The sequence below is a fragment of the Equus caballus genome, chromosome 3 (assembly GCF_041296265.1).
Source record: "Equus caballus isolate H_3958 breed thoroughbred chromosome 3, TB-T2T, whole genome shotgun sequence".
Classification (NCBI taxonomy): domain Eukaryota; kingdom Metazoa; phylum Chordata; class Mammalia; order Perissodactyla; family Equidae; genus Equus; species Equus caballus.
The window spans coordinates 105,705,054-105,710,638 of NC_091686.1; the positions used below are offsets into that span (position 1 = coordinate 105,705,054).

Consider the following 5,585-nt stretch of genomic DNA (forward strand, 5'->3'; position numbering starts at 1 on the left):
TCAGAAGAGGTCGGGGCTACTGGGAATGAGAGGCATGGAGCAGGAGCTCTGCAGAACTGGCATCCAGGCTGGATCTGGAAGGGTGGAAAAGACTGGAACCCACTGCTGCTACCGGGCTGAAGGTGGTTGCTGAGGCTATGCAGATGGGAACGGGAAGAAAGTAGGAGAGAACAAGCCCCTCTCTCTCCCCTCCTGCCTTCCAGTTTCCCTCAACCAATAGAATGTGGCAGAAGTGACAATAGGTGTGTTCTGGAGCCTAGGCCTCAGGAGACCGTATGCCTCCAGCTCACCCTCTTGGAATATTGCCCTGAGACCACCATGGCACAAAGAACCCATGAGGAAAGACCACGTGGAGAGAGACGCCCAGCCCAGACAGCCCAGCTGCCCCAGGCCACCTGCCAGCTGAGTATGGCTGCATGAGCGAGCCCAGATGAGCCCCCCAAGAACCAACCAACCGACTGACAGAGTTGTGAGAACTGAATGTTGGGGTTTATTATGCAGCAATTCACAATGGAAGCCCTATACAATGAAGAACACAGTCAGTGAGGGCGGGGCACCCTGCAGCAGGACTTACTGCTGCTGGGCAGGTGGGAGGGGTGCTGGGCAGGGGCAAGGACAGGGACAGATGGTGAGAGGGAAGGGTCTCAGTCTCTGGTCTGACTCTCAGTGAGTCTCAATGAGACCATAGCTGGTGGAGGGTTTCTTTGAGTTTGGAACTCACACTTTCTATATTCCCTCTTTTGCTCTCTTCTCTCCCTTAGCAATGTAGCTCCAAGGCATGGGCTGGGTCCCCTTCCTTGCCATGCTCTTCACTGGCTCCTCATCTAGTTAATTCCAGGCATCCTCATTCTCAGCTTCTATGGTCGTGTCCTCAGAGCAGTCCTTCTTGATCCTAAACCACAGCCCCCTGTATACTCTCTCAAGATACACTGAGTTTTCCTACACAGCACACATCTCAATTTGTAATTATGTACCTATTTTTGTGTTTCGAAGATCCAGACTCAGCAAAACCTAAACAGCTTATGCCCTGAGACTCTATAAGACGTGATGAGTAATAGCAGAATTTCTAGCCCCTCACCTTCCATAGCGCTTTCTGTAGCCTGCTGGGTCTCAAAGTGTGGCCTCTGGATGGGATCAACGTCGTTTGGCATCATCTGGGAACTTGTTGGGAGTGTAATTCTCCGGCCCCACCCCGTCCTCCTGAATCAGAAACTAGGGGTGGAGCTCAGCACCCTGGGGTTTAACAGGGTGATTTTGATGACACACTAAGTTTGAGAACCACTGGTCCAGACAGTGAGGAGAAAGGTGACTTGGGGAGGAAGCAAAGAATGAGGACACAGGACCTGGAAGAAAGACAGCCCTATGCCAGCTCCCTTCCTGCTCAATTTAGCCATATCAGGGGATGGTGTCAGAAATGCCGGATAGGTTCGGAGGGGATGGTCTGACAGCACAAGGATCTTCACCCAGTGAGAGAGAGAGACAGCCAGGCCCCTGTTTAACAGATGAGGAAACTGAACTTTAGCCGGATTAGGTAACTTCCCGAGAGTCACACAGCTGGGATGTGGCAGGGCTCCGACTTGACCTCAAGTCTCTCTGTCCCAGGGTCTGCACTGCTAGCCAGCCGGCTCAACTGCCAGCCTCAGCATTATTTGGAAACACATTTCACACTTTTCTTAAAGAAACAGCAAAGTGAGCATCTCAGCAGAGAAATTCCCGGCCGCAGTGTGGGCTCTGAAGGTGGAGAGCGTGTCAGAGGCTTGGCGGGCAGCTGGCAGCTCAGCTGTGGATGCCACGGGCACCACGATAGGGCTCTGCGTCTCTTTCTCTAAGTCCTTTGCTGCAAGCATTCAGCGAGGCCGAGGAGAGAAACAGCAGCCAGCAATGCATCTCCCCAAGTTTATTTACTAAAACAGCATTTTTTATTACCAGGGCATGTTCGCAGCGAAAATGTGACAGCCTACATTTTATGTGGCCATTGATCTTTAATCCGAGCCTGCCTTGAGGTTCCCTATAAAATCAGGGCTTCCTGGCCCCAAGTGCGGTTCCGCCACGGGAGTGAATGACAGCCCAGGCTGCTCTTTTCTCATCTGAAAGGGCTGAAATTGCTTTGTGTAAATGGGTGGAAAATGCTGATATTTGGATTCTATAAATAGCTCGCCTCCCGAGCGAGCAGCGCGGGGGTTTCATCTGCGTCTCCTCGGAGTGTTTGGGACCTGATCGCTTTTATCCAGGGTGCGGCATACAAATGAACTTGGCCACTGTGCGCCCTGCTGGGCAGGGCGGATTTGGAACATTTGGGCACATCTGCGGGTCTTGAGGGGGGGATGCTGCTGAAGGAAGCAGGATATGGCCCACGAGAGCGGCGGGGGCCTAGAGATGGGCACGAACCTCCCTTTAGGGGAGAGAGAGCTGCGCATCCCCTTCTCCCCACTTCCATTTGCAGCCTGTGCCTGCCTGCGTGGGAGAAGCGTCTATCTATAGCTTGCTATTTTTAGCTCCATCAGCTGAAGAACCTGACAGCCAGTTAATGACTGGGACCCATCGGCGTGTCTGCCAGGCTGTGGAATGCGCACGCCGGGAGCAGATGTGCTGAGAGGCTCAAGGTTGTTGCATCGGAAAATGCCCTTCCTTCCCTGGAGGCAGGCCGTTCGAGGGGCTGCGCCCTGCACTTTCCCAGAACCCTCATATGGCAGGGAGGGGGCATCTTGCTCATATCTGGCGCAGTAAATGACATCTTCCTAACCCAGGATCCCATTCCTAGACACTGTTAACACAGCCTGGAGAGGTGGAGGGGACAGGGAAGGCTGGGGTGGCAGCCCTGGTTGCTGAGAAAGGAGTCTCATGTCACCTTGGGGAGATCAGAAACCTGGGAAGAAGACTAGCGTACAACCACTCTGGTTGCGAAGCTGTAATTTTCCCCAAAGAGGGAAAATCTTGTGTTTCAGAGATTTCATGCCCTTCAGAGGCTGTACTCTATATTGGCTCCAACCCCTGAGTCTATAGATTGTGTGCCACATGCTCAGAGAGGCCCAGCGACCTGCCCAGGACCACACAGCCTACCTCTCCTGCCCTCACACCCTCTGCAGCTACTGCACCCAGGACTAAGTTACAAATCAAAGGGCTGCTTATACTCAGTGAGTGAACACAGGAATGTGTTCAGTGTTTGTCCATTCATTCAGTCTCTCACTCACCCTACAGCCAGAGGCCAGGGAGGGCCAGCCTCTGGAACACCAGGAGATCAGACTCAGAGCAAAGGGTAACGTGGAAATGCCAGTGTCAGGGCCCCACTCATGAAGCCTCGGCGCATTAACCAGTTGGCTTGAGGGTTAACACAGTAGATGTGTCCAGTGAGGCCCCTCTGGAGGCTTTCGCCACCAGTCAGGCCTCCTGGATAATGCTGGTGGCTGACACGTGGAGCAGGCAGCGTGTACCTTTCTAAGCACATTACACGAATCAGCTTACAGTTCGTGCAACCTCAGGAGATAATACCCTATCATCACCCCCATCTCACAGGTGGGGAAAGAGAGCATGCGTAACTTGTCCAAGGTCACCCACCCAGGAGGTGGGGCATCTGGGATTCAAACCTGGGCTGTCTGGCCCCACAGTTCATGCCCTTAACCACTCTTCCATACTGCCTTAGTTCGGGCCCATCTGACTTGCCTCCCTCACCTGGGCCTTGAAACTCCAGTCTCTCACTCACGGGCTCTTCTGGAACAGCGTCATCATAGACGGAGATGTTCCATATCTGTGCTGTCCTATATGGTAGCCACTAGCCCCATGTGGCTACTGATGATTTGAAATGTGGCCCGGGTGACTGAGAAACTAAATTTTTAATTTTGTTTAATTTTCATTAATTTCAATTTCAGTGTCAATAGCCACGTGGGGCTAGGAGCTGCCGTACTGGATGGAGCAGCTCTAGAGGACTGGCAGCGCCTTTTAATCTACAGGGAGCTTTCGAAGATGATAACGCCGTGATGTGTTCCCAGAGACCCTGACTTAAGTGCTCTACGGTAGGGCCTGGCATCATCATTTTAAAAGTCTCCAGGTGATTCTAATGTGTAGCCAAGTGTTGAGAACCACAGGGCCCCATGATATCCTGAGTCATTCTAGCCTCTTCTAGCCTCTAGGAAATGGTCCTCTATTCCTGTTGTGGCAGATACTGTGGGTAACTCATTTAAAACCATTCTCGAAACTTTCATCCCTTACCTTCCTCTACCACAAAGGTTAGAAAGCTCTAAATACTTGATTTCACCAATAGCCATATAGCTGGCCATGCAGGTTGGCCATGTGACAGACACTGTTCTGGCCCAAAATACACAAGCAGAATTCTGCCGATGTGGTTCCTTCATCCTTCTTTTTTCCTGCCTAGAATTCAACTAGATCCCCGGAGCTGTGGCAGCCATGTTACAACCATGAGGGAAGACCAGAAATTTTGCAGACAATCACCTTGACATCACTGTGCTAATGAATCAAACCCAGCAGCTGCCTACCTCTGGACTTCTTGTTTTGGGAAAAAAATACAACTTATTTGCTTAAGCCACTCTAGTTATGTTTTCTGTCTCTTACAGCCCAAAGCTTTGCTAATACGGTTCTTTTATTTTCCTTGGCTTTGAGATTGCTCTAAAGACTGAACACATTGGTGTATGTGAAAGCACTTTGCAAACTGGCAAACATTCAGCAAATGGACTGGACAGTGTTTGCAGTGGGTTTGGAAACACTGCCAATCTCCCCTTCATGCAAGAAACCCAAACTCGAGGGCTTGAAATCCGTGCTGTCCAGGGCAGGTTGAGGAGAGTTCCCAGGGGGACTCCAGTGAGGGGAGGGGCAGAGTCCTGGGAATAAGGACTTGTCCTGCTTGTGACTTGTCCTGTTTTGCTTTCCTGGTTTTAGCAGTGAAAGTTGGGTGTCCCAGGAAAGCCCCAGTCCCTAACCAGGATAGTTGGCTGCCTGTCCTGGGAACATGGGGCACAGAGACCTCTCTTCCACCACAAAACATCCGCTCGTAGACGAGGTTGCTAACTGACCCCAAAGGGCCTGGCCATTCCTTGCTGGAAAATCCATCAGCCTATACTCTCTGGGCCGGAACATCCTCCACTCAGCATTTCAGTTGTGGTTGCTGAGAATGAATTAGTGGCTCTTAGAAATGCTCGCACACTTCCTTTAAAGCCTCCACTTCTTCTTTCTCAGGAAAGGATCCGCCCCTCCAGGGGAGGCAGGGCCAGCCTGAGGACTGAGAGCTCAGCGCCTCGCACAGAGCCCGGCCCAGAGCCGCCCTCCGGAACACAGCTGCTGGAGGGAAGTGCCTCGCTGGCCTTTGCCCCCTACTCCAGCTGCTCTGTCCACCTTTGGGCCACGCCACCCCTGCCTCGCCTCAGTCGCATCCCAGCCGGAGTCTCCGGGAATTACGCTCCCCTCTTTTCGTTGAATGGCGCGTCCTGGTTTGCAAAGGCAGCTCGTGCGTGCGCATCATCCCCTTTGATTCTCCCAGCAGCCCTTATTCTTCACTTCCTCCCAATTATACAGAAAACCGAGACGCACAAAATAAACTAACTTGCCAGTTTCCCTCCAATTTCTGTCCGCTCCTG

At 52.1% G+C, this 5,585-nt stretch overlaps 1 long non-coding RNA gene across 1 annotated transcript; it reads left to right on the forward strand.

Moving 5' to 3' along the window:
• Positions 1-251: 251 nt before the first annotated feature.
• Positions 252-4,540, forward strand: LOC111772714 (uncharacterized). The gene is made up of 3 exons (XR_002806719.2): positions 252-2,603; positions 3,867-4,010; positions 4,370-4,540. It is a non-coding gene; the product is annotated as an uncharacterized lncRNA (long non-coding RNA).
• The last annotated feature ends 1,045 nt before the right edge of the window (positions 4,541-5,585 follow it).